The following is a 12,299-nucleotide window of genomic DNA, read 5'->3' on the forward strand; positions in this document are numbered from 1 at the left end:
GATTTTCTAGCCCATTTTCTTAGTCCCCCCCCCCCTTTATTTTCCATTATCAACTTTATTAATGTAAATGCAATACACTGAAATAGACTAGTTAGCAATTTTAATTAAAATGAATCTTCGCAACCTAGATGTGTGTGTTGGGGGGAGGGGGGGGGGGAGAGAGAGAGAGAAGGGAGGCACTTTACGAAGAGTTCACAGAGGCATTTGGAGATATAGTATAAAAGTATAATAATGCTTAATATACTGAAAGGAAAAAGAAACGCATGATAAACTTTTGAATAAAAGTAAAACTTTAATTTCCATTATTACCTAATCAAATGAATTTTGTTGTTTTATTATAAATTTAATATTTTCATCTATTCTGTATGTTTTTTTCACCTTTTCTTATCTTTTCAAACCGATCTATTGACTGGCGATCTATTGACCGGTCAATAGACTGCACGTTCTATTGACCGGCAACGTATTTCGGAAAAAAACGATCCGGGTTTCAAATTTAGTTGTTTGTAACACTGCACAGACATGATAAACAATCTTTCGACATTGGTTTTAAAAATTGTGTGATTTCAATGCAAGGATATTTTATTTAATGAGAGTTACTTTAATAAATACAAAGTGGGACGTGGAGACCGGTCTTTCGGGTGAGACCTATCAACCGAGGTCCCGTGTCGCAGTAGGTGCACTGCTGGCACGAAAAAGGTCCCTCTCCATCGGCAAGTGGTGGCGTCTCCATATGAGTGAAAATTTTTCGAGAGGAATGAAAACAATAGTCTATACAATCAATCTTTAATTAATATTACAGATGCACCATATCTAGGTATAAATTTACAATACGGTACGGGACCCTTCTGCACTAAATATACAATGGTGAACACTTAATATGGAAAATAAAATTAGGTAATAAAACAATTATTTAATGCCTGAACAGTCAATAGACCAGAAAATTTTTCCCTCGGTGCAAGGAACAGCTCAGTGTGTTCTATTGCCCTCGGCCGCTGGCCTCGGGCAATAGAACACACTGAGCTGTTCCCTGCACCTCGGGAAAAATATTCTGGTTTATTGACTGCTCAGACATTAAATAATTGTATAATATGTTTTCCAGTATTGTTATCAAACAATTTAATCCAATTTTAAACAACAAGTAACCGAAATCTTGTGTGACTTTGGCTTATTATTCCTGATTTATTGAAATTGATTTGTCGATACTCCCCAAATTTAAATAAAAATTCTCATCATCTCCCTTGTGCTTCAATAACAGCATTGATTTTCTTGTGCACCAGAGCATTTATCTTTCTCATGGGATTATCATTCAAGCCATCCGACGATAGTCTTAATGGTTGAGATCGAGTAGCTGTGTTATTCCAAAGTCAACAAATCCCCCCATCCAATGAATCCCACGAATTTTCGATTTAGGAAAGACTTTACAGAAACTAGCTGATTTGGTATTATACACGTGAATGTTTGTAAGGCAGTCTCGAAAAACTCACGCCAAATTCACAAAAATGAGCTACAAACCTAGTTTCACAATTGATAAACTAGGTTTATCGACTGTAAACTGTAGTTTACAAACCGTGAACTATAGTTAACGATTCGTTAAGTATAGTTTTCATCTGTAAAACTATATTTAACGGTTGTTTTCTATAGTTTACGAATGCTAATCTAAGTTTATCCGTCTGTAATAAGCGTTAACAATAGAATTTGTTGATAAACATAGATTCACGTTTGTAAACTATAGTTTACAATCGTAAACTATAGTTAAGAGTTGTTATCATAGTTTCACAAATCTTGAAACTATATTTATCAGATCGTTAACTATAGTTAACGGTTTGTAAACTATAGTTTACAAATCGTAAAAAGGTATTTATCTGATAATCTATGTTTTGCAATGTCAAATGATTGTTTTCGATGTTAAGTATAGTTGTGAAACATAGATTACGGTTGTGAAACATAGATTATCGCGTTAACTATGGTTTACAGATGTAAAATATAGATTAACGTTGTTAACTATAGTTTACAGTTCGTAAACTATAGTTTACAACTGATAAACCTAGTTTATCGACTGTGAAACTATGTTTTCCTCATTTATGTGAATTTGGCGTGCTATAACAAACACTGGCTACATTTTCTCAGCGTGGACATGCTTAAAACGTTACGCATACGGCGCGTACGTGCGCGTGTGAGAGTAAAGTCGACGTAAAGTTGCTAAGCTTGCGTACCAAATTAAAGCAGAGAGTTTCTGTCAGTTTTAGGGTAAAAATATGAGCAAGATTGTCTACTGTAAAAATATCGGTTTCAGTGATAATGCCTTGCCAGTAACCAAGGTAGCATGATGAAAAGCCCCTACCTTGATGTGACGTTAAAATGTTACGCGCCAACGCCACCGTCATGGTTGGTTGGAAACCTTTTACGTTACTCTCTGATAACCGAAAAAACTTTTTTGGTTGAAAATTTAAAAACAAACTGCACAGCAACATATTGTGGCCTTTTTATTCACTTATGGAACTCAATTACTAGACCCAATGTAACTTCAGTCAGCCATACCATGATTGCAAGACATTTATACTGACTGCAAATATCGGAAAACGATGTCTGTAACTTTAATGCATCGATTGGCACAACAAAATGGGATCACAAAAATGTCATCAGCATCATGCACGTGTATTTGGCTTTTTATCACTACCCCCATACATTTCATGATTGAGTAATTTTGACCAGCGATTTTAGTGCACAGTAACCAAATTACACATCTGACCAATTTTCATAATTTTCGGCCACAGAGTTAAGTATTCTTTGCTATCATGCTATTATGCGTTTCTTTTTCTTTTCGGTATATGACGAAAATACATTCTTTAAGGTCTTCCGCTCAGGCGGAAGACCTTCTACTGATTCTGATGGTTAAGATTATTCCCTATTCTTCTTCTTTTTTTTTCTTTGTTTTTCCTAGACGCCAACTTTGAGGCCTCATAACTCGCTCATTTCTCAACGGATTTCGCTCAAATTTTCAGAGATTATAGACATTTATAAACTCTGTCAGAATGCTGACTAAAATTTCAAAAAGTCACTTCCGGTTTTGAGTTATTTCTCTTTAAACGAAAATTTATAGGCTTTCGTTTCCAGACAAAGGCTCAGAGACGGCTAAAACTGGAGCAGAAATTCTACTGATTTTAGATAATAGATGGATTGAAGTTGTGCACATCGGTTTTTGTTTTTCGATTTCTCTATTCAAAATGGCGCTATATAGGGGTCAAAAATTAGAAAGCTTAAAAGAGACAAAAATTACTCATATTTTGCTTTTTAACTTCTAAACTAAAAATATTTGTTAAAATATATAGAACTTAATTTGTGAAGAATTAGGAGATCTTTCAAATAATATCTCGGAAAAAGTGCTGACCCCTAAGTTAAGGAATCTAGAGGGGCCAAAAGTTTTTTTCCAGATATCTCAAAAAGTATTGAGAATTTGTTATACATCAAAAAAGCAAAGTTGTTGAAAATGTCAAGATTAATCTAATGGAGTCATCAAAATACGTCCAACGTATTAATAATTTTGACCAAAACGCTCGCGTCTACAAAATAATCTTTCCTGTATAAATGCAACCAGAAGGAGACAAAATCCAGCTTTCCACTGCCAAATTGTCTCACTGAGCTTCATTTATACCCTTGAGGTCACTAAAATATTATTGGTCGCTCTTTCATCATAACCAAATACATCTTTTCATAAACAAGTAAATAATTGTTTGCAATGATTTATACAAATGTATCTCGGAACCGTCCAGGTTAAAAGTTCAACTTATAGTGGTCAGCATCTTGAATTACTTCTAATCAAATACATCTTTTCATAAACAAGTAAGTAACAGGCTGCATTCCAATGATTTATATCTTGGGTCCGTCCGGGTTCGGGTGAAACACAATATAGGGCGCATTAAGAATACCATATTGTTATGAATAATTTTGAGAAATGCTATTTTCTTTGCATGCAATTTATCATACCTCATTTATAGGAATACATATAAGGGACTTGTGTGTAAAATTTTGTTGATCTAGCCTTAACAGAATTTAAGTAAATGCAATAAATGTATCTCAAAAATGACTTTTTTCAGCGTTATGCGGTTGCACTTCAAAATTACAACATTTTCAATAGAAATAATCATTAAATATTATACATTTACATGCCACTGATCATTATAAGACTTTAGAATTTATTTTACAAATTATTTTGGTGCTTGAATTTTCAGGATCGAATGACAACTTTTGAAGATATGAAAGAAAATGTAATAGGGATGCAATGTTATACATTTTTCACATAATTTTACCCCTCTCATATCCATATCATTTATTTTTCATTTATCTGTCTAAAATCACTGTATTAATGCTCTGTTACGTACAGAAAAAGTTGGATTATGTAACCATTGTAATGAAATTCCATCATGTTTTAATGTGGAAAATTAAGTTTTTATAAAAAAAAACTGAAGTGTCCGTAATTACTTAAATTCTGTGAAATTGGAAGGCTCTATAAATATCTTAACTAATTTCCTAGATAGGCATTTCACTTAGATGCTCAGATTTGTTGTTATTTTCCTGATCATCACCATTGTTTCTCTGTTAGCATCACAAATGTGATTACGGACACTGTACTGTCCTGTACTGTCCGTAATCTGTACTTCAGGCAGTTTGAAACAGGCTGTGTTAAAAAACTAATGCTAGTTTATTCACAAAGGTCAGAGGTTTGTTTAACAAGTTAATCAATGTTCTTTATTTTTCTCCCTCATTTTGATAATGCAACTAATTTGAAAAACCCAGATTGCACCATTTTCATATACAAGATCCTTGGTGTAACTTCACCTTTTTTTTGCAGATGCTATTTGATTTGAACATATTTTATTATGTAAAATACATAAATGGATTGGGCAGCAGGCATAGCCTATATAAGCCTTCTCCATAGGTACAAGGTTAATTAATATACATATAGTAACATGTTTATATATGAAATTGCTATTGACATCCTTGGATTTAAGTCAAATAGCATGTAATTATTTTTTCATTGTTTAAGTCAACAGGTGTTACACTTAAGAAAGTCTTGTTGGAATTCTTCTATTTTAGGTCAATTTTCATCTTATTTTAAATAACTTGTAGAATGTAGTGTCCGCAACCAAAAGTTGAAAAATGAAATATCTTTGTTTTTCTTCTCCAAAAAAAATTACAGATAAATTTTTGATGCAGTGTATTATTAAATTTAGAGATAAAAAGGTGTACATTAGCTGGAATTCTTATACTTCATGTGTTTTTTCTTTACTGCAAGTACTAAAATAACTAGAGCAAAGCTCGTTGCAAAGCAACAAGTAGGTCTTCCGTCCTGTTTGATCGGAAGTAACTTTTATTTTTTTTTTTAAGAGAAATGTCGTCTCTAGTGATTTAAATCTTCCAATTCTATGTTGAGAATTGCAAAAGTAAGCCATTTTTTGCTACTTTCTTTGACCGGAAGTGACGTCAAGGGAAAATTAAGTTTCATGCTTTCAGTGACAAATATTTCCCCAAAACATGTCAAAAATGGCAAAAATATGCAGTTTCGGATTACTTCCGGTTTGGTCGGAAGTGACGTCACAGGACGTATTTTGATGACATCAGTAGATTTTACCAGAGATTTTCAACAACTTTTGCTTCTTTGATGTATAACAAATTCTCAATACTTTTTGAGATATCTGGAAAAAAATTTTGGCCCCTCTAGATTCCTTAATTTAGGGGTCAGCCCTTTTTCCGAGATATCATTTGAAAGATCTTCTAATTCTGCACAAATTATATTCTATATATTTTAACAAAATATTTTTTATTAAGAAGATAAAAAGCAAAATATGAGTAATTTTTGGCTCTTTTAAGTGTTCTAATTTTTGACCCCTATATAGCGCCATTTTGAATAGAGAAATCGAAAAACAAAAACCGATGTGCCCAATTGCAATCCATCTATTATCAAAATCAGTAGAATTTCTGCTCTAGCTTTAGCCGTCTCTGAAACTTTGTCTAGAAACGAAAGCCTATACATTTTCGTTTAAAAGGAAATAACTCAAAACTGGAAGTGAATTTTTGAAATTTTAGACAGCATTCTGATAGAGTTTAGTATCTTCTAGTACCTCTGAAAATTTGAGTGAAATCAATTGAGAAATGAGTGAGATATGAGGCTTCAAAGTTGGCGTCTAGGAAGTAGAAGAAAAAAAGAATAACTAGAGCAAAGCTCGTTGCAAAGCAACGAGTAGGTCTTCCGTCCTGTTTGACCGGAAGTAGCTTTCATTTTTAACAAAAATGAGAAATAACGCCCAAAAATGATTTGAATCCTCTAAAACTATGTTAATTAATGCAAAAATAAGCCATTTTTGCTACTTCCGGTTTGACTGGAAGTGATGACGCCGGACGGAAAATTAATTTAAATGCTCCCAGAGACATATGTTACCAAAAAACTTATCAAGAATGGCAAAAATACGCGTTTTCCGACTACTTCCTGTTTTGCCGGAAGTGACGACGCCGGACGTATTTTGACGACTTTAGTAGATTAAGCTTGACATTTTGAACAACTTTGCTTCTTTGACGTATTACAAATTCTCAATACTTTTTTAGATATAAAGGAAAAATTTTCGGCCCCTCTAGGCCCTTAATTTAAGCGGCCAGCCCTTTTTTGAGATATCATTTGAAAGATATTGGATTTCCACCCCTTTATTTGTTCTACATGCTTTAACAAAATTTATCTAGGTAAAAAGTTATCGTAGAAAAGGTGCTAAAAATTTTGAAATTCTTGATAGGACTATTTTCAGACCATAGCGAGCGTCGGCGCTTCATACTTCCAGTAGCTGTGATATACAAAGGGCACTTCTCCAAAAGTTGCTCTAGCATCACTGAAAATTTCATGCTTCTGTGTTAAGTGCTTTTGAGAAAACTGCCGGTGACCCTCTAAAAATCACTAAATCGCATAAAACTCCGAACCGGAAGTGATGTCATCAAAATAAAAATATATATATACAGTATAATTTGTCCAAACCGGCTTCCGCCGGTTCCATAAAATTTGGCCGGTTTAGACAGAATCCGGAGTGCAGGAAAAATGCAGGAAAATATTAATTTTGAAAATTTCGTTGTTTATTTACAAGTTCATTATTATACATAATATAAGATATAATTAAATGATAAAATCAATCAATATTTTGGAGTCTAGAAATTATAAAAAAGTCTCGCATGACTTTCTGTATTTTCTTGTTTGTTCACGAAGTTTGAAAGCCGGGTGAAATGTTACCTAAATGATAAAATCAAAATCTACAGGCACGCATAATATAGGCCTACTACATGTATCTATCAAGCAGATCAGGTTTCGCTTGTCAAAGAGCTCATTCAATGTAAAAACAGTAATGCACAAATATTTACGATGTGCTAATTATTAGATTGAACTTTTAATTTTTATGTAAAAAAAATTACGTCTTCCCCCACAGTGTTATGGTGCCATTTTGAAATGCATTCGATTTTCGATCCCGATTTATATATTGATTTGTAAATCGCGTACATATTTATTTTTTGTATTTATGTTATAATGTGGTAAAAGGAGTTAAAACAATTTTTTTTTAAAATTGTAATTCAAACATATAACCTACTAGAAATAATTTTTTTCAACTGGGCCGTGTCACCGCCGCATTTCACTGAGTTCGTCTCATGACACTGCTAATGTAAACACAGATGATCAAATCCACCACGAAAGGTGTTAATTGCTTTGAAGTAACTCAGGTGTGGCCGGATTAGAGGAAATAATTACCGTTAATAATGAGCAGTTGGGACCAGTAAGTCCGTTCGGAATACAGAATAGACAGTATCCGGACTACACAGAATTTTTTCTAATGAATTTGTTAAAGAAGTGCATGGGACTAAAATTTATAGACGGAATGGACAAAAATCCGGAATACTCAGAGTCCGGATTAGACAAATTTTACTGTAGATAGATTTTTTGATGTTCTATCAGACCTAAAAGTTTCATGAAAATCGATCGAGCCGTTCTCGATAAATCACGCGCACAAAATCGGTAAGAAAAAAACAATAATAAAACTAGTTAGATTTTTTGATGTTCTATCAGACCTAAAAGTTTCATGAAAATTGATCGAGCCGTTCTCGAGAAATCGCGCGCACAAAATCGGTAAGAAAAAAAACAATAATAACTAGAAACGATCTCGTTGCGAGCAACGAGAGATCTTCCGTCCGATTAGAAAAAAAAACGTAAAATCGAGCAAAAAAGTTTTTTAAAAAATGCACACAAGGGGGATTGAACCCAAGTCGCCAGCATGAAAATCCAACACGTTCAATATTACGCTATTGGGATATCACTCTAAATCTACTTCTGCAACAGTGCTTCTGTCTTAGAATTATGAAAGGCGGGTCACTGATCAAAATTTCGCGCCAATCGCCACGAGTAATTCTTCACGACTTTTCTTTGAAAAGGTCTAATAAATAGGTGTTATTGCTTCAATGAAATAAAAAAAAACGTACTTATAGCCTAAAATTCGAGATTAAGAAAGCATATTTAACACATTTTACTAATTCCATATTGTATATAAGCAACTAACAATAAAGCAGTGAAATGTCTATGAACTTTTTATCAATTTCCAGTTTCTCCCCAAAGTGAACTATCCCGATTATTTCAACTATCATGGCAAGGTTGAAATAGTTCACCGAAAATAATGGCTCGTCCTACGGCGGTCAAGGAATCGGATACCTTTATGCTCAATAACTTGAATCAGATCTTTGAGACAAGAATGTTAATATAAAATCGATTAAGCGATCTTCTAAAAATTGATTTCTTATTTTTGTCTTTTCTATTAGTTTAATATGACACAAGTGTGCATGAGAAAAACAGTGGTCAAGTTTTATACTTAATATATTTATTGATATTCTTTCTTGAAAAACTATTAGTTATATCTATGATTTAAAATCTGCTTTCCGTGGTGCAAATCAAAAGATATTAGATATCAAATTTTACTTGCACATTTAGTCTTTTCTTTTTCTTATTTGAGAATCAGCCTAAACCAATTATAGAAGACGTTAGTTTCACACAGAATTGCGACGTAGATAGGACGTGACAATCTAAATATTCCTTTGCAATTCATTTATCCTTATCTTACTTTCATTCAAGCAAACGCTCAGCTGCCTCCGTCAACCCCTATTGCGAAATGTCGGAGTTGACAGAGACGGCCACCATTTTGGTCCCGCTTCAGATATTGAAATGCTAATATCTAGAGTTTTGATTTATTGAGATTTAAACAAATTAAATAGTAAGCATTAATAAAAGGGTCTCTATTACCATTTCAAAAATAAATGAAAAATATTGAAAAACAAAAAAGTTTTAAAATACAACTTTTATCTTCGCATCTCCGAACGACAGGAAGTATTGACGACGAACGAAACGTCGCGTCCTGGATAGTATTTATCACGATCTATAATCCCTGAAAGTTTCATGTTGATATCTTTTGTCGTTTTTGAGTTTAACCATGGACAAAATGTCATTTTAATTTCAGAAAATTGTCCCTAACTTGGCACCAAAAGCGAATTTTCAAAAAATCTCCCGGATATATAAAATTCATGTCACGACACATACATTCTGAAAATTTCACGACATTTCATCTTGTAGTCTTCGAGAAATCGCGTGCACAATATCAGAAAGTCAAAAAAATAATAATAATAAAAAGAACTAGATACGATCTCGTTGCGAGCAACGAGAGGTCTTCCGTCCGATTCTGAAATGAAAACGTAAAATCGAGCTGAAAAAGTAAAAAAAAAAATGGACACAAGGGGGGTTGAACTCAAGACGCCAACATGAAAATCCAACGCTAAATTCTGCGCTCTTCGGACCACTGTTTCTTCATCTACTCGTACATACGTCTACAATAGTGCATGTGTCTTAGAATTATGAAAGGCGGGTTACCATTCATATTTTTGCACAAAACGCCACGAGTTAATCTTCGCACCTTTTCTTTGGAATGTTCTATTAAAGAGGTGTGATAGCTTGAATTAAATTAATAAAAGAAATCCGACTAGTTACACTTTCATGAAAAGGTCGGAATGTTTCGCCAAAAAAAAACATACCTCGCCCTACGACGGTCAAGGAATCAGAAACCATTTAATATGTTCATTAGGTTGCATCAGATCTTTGAGGAAAAAAAATACTTGTATAAACTTTATTAAGCGATCTTTTAAGTTATGGTTTTCTTATCTTTGTCTTTTCTATAAGTTTAATATGACACAAGTTTGCATTGGAAAAATCCCAGAGGTCACGTTTTTCACTTACTATATATATTCTCTTGAAAAACTATTACTTATAATCATGATTTCAGATCAGTTTTTCTATTATGCAAAACAAAAGATTGTAGATATCGTATTTCATTTTTACATGTAGCATAATTTTTTTTTCATTTTGAGAACCGGCTAAAACCAATTATAGATGACGTTAGAGAACACTCTGGATTTAAACTGAGTTTGACACGGAATTTCAACGTAACTACGACGTGTCAATCCAAGTTTTCCTTTACGTTTCATTTATCCATACATTAATTTCATTCAAGCAAACTCTCGACTGCATCTATAAACCCCCCTATTGCGAAATGGCGGAGTCTACGGAGGTAGCCGCCATTTTGGACCTGCTTCAGATTTTCAAATGTTAATATCTAGAGTTTGGATTTATAAATTTTCAAACAAATTATATATCAAGCATCATTACAAGGGTTACTATTAACCATGCGAAAAAAATTCAAAAATATTGAAAAACAAAAAGGTTAGAAAATACGACTTTTTAAATTTGCATCTGGTAACAACAGGAAGTACTGACGACGAACGAGATGTCGCGTCCTGGATAGTAATTACCACGATCTATCATCCCTGAACGTTTCATTTTGATATCTATAACAGTTCTTGAGATAAACCGTGGACAAAATGTCATTTAAAAATCAGGAAATGTCCCGTAACTTCGCACCAGAAGGGAATTTCCAAAAAATCTCTCGGATAAAATAACTTCAGATAACAACACATTTTTTCCGTAAATTTCATGAAAATCCATCCAGTAGTCTTTGAGAAATCGCGTGCACAAAACTCGATGGTCAGAAAAATAATAATAATAACTAGATACGATCTCGTTGCGAGCAACGAGAGGTCTTCCGTCCGATTCCGTTAAAAAAAAAGTTTAAAAAAAAATTATTGCACTCAAAGGGGATTTAATCCAAGTCGCCAGCATGGAAATCGAACGCGCTAAATATTACGCTATTGGAACCTCTGCTCTAAATCTTCTTGTATATACCTCTGTATAACAGTGCTTTTGTTTTAGAAGTATAAAAGGCTAGTCACTATTCAGAATTTCTCGCAAACGCCATGAGTTAATCTTGGCGCCTTTTCTTTGAAATGTTCTATTTAATACGTGTGATAGCTTCAATGAAATAAAAAACCGTTCATGTAGCCTAAAATTCGACGATTAGAAAGTATATTTAACACATTTTACAAATTCCATATAGTATGTAAGCAAGTAACACTTTTTCTACTTTGAGAACCAGCCAAAACCAATTATAGAAGACGTTTAAGAAGAACGTAGTTTGACACAGAATTGCAACGTAATTATAACGTGAAAATCCAAGTATTCCTTTACATTTCATTTGTCCCTATGTAGCTTTCGTTCAAGCAAACGTTCGGCTGCCTCCGTAAACTCCTATTGCGAAATGTCGGAGTTGACAGAGACAGCCGCCATTTTGGACTCGCTTCAGATTTTTAATTGTTAGTATCTAGAGTTTGGATTTATCAATATTCAAACAAATCATACAGCAAGCATTATAAGAAGGGTCTCTATTACCATTCCAAAAATAAATGAAAAATATTGAAAAACAAAAAAGTTAGAAAATACGGCCTTTTTAAATTCGCTTCCGGCAGCAACCGGAAGTACCGACGACACACGAAAAGGTGATTCGTCATATCTAAAAGTCATCATCTTTCATCTCTAACAAGTCTCCAGTTAATATCTTAAACCTATTTCGAAAAAAAGGGGGGACAATATTGCATTTTAAAATCAGAAAAGTGTCAATAACTTGGAACCAAAGGTGAGTATTCCAAATTTTACTTGTCATGCCACAACTTCATATAATGACGAATAATTCCTGAAAGTTTCATTGAAAACCACTGAATAGTTTTCGAGAAATCGCGTGCACAAAATTTTGGGGAAAAAAATAAGAATAATAATAATAATAATAATAATAATAATAAGAAACAGTAGAATCACTAGAAGGTCTTCCGTGAAAACGGAAGACCTTAAC

Source organism: Saccostrea cucullata, unplaced genomic scaffold (genome assembly GCF_032062105.1).
Source record: "Saccostrea cucullata isolate Sc308-1 unplaced genomic scaffold, CSIRO_AGI_Scuc_v1 ctg2512, whole genome shotgun sequence".
NCBI lineage: Eukaryota > Metazoa > Mollusca > Bivalvia > Ostreida > Ostreidae > Saccostrea > Saccostrea cuccullata.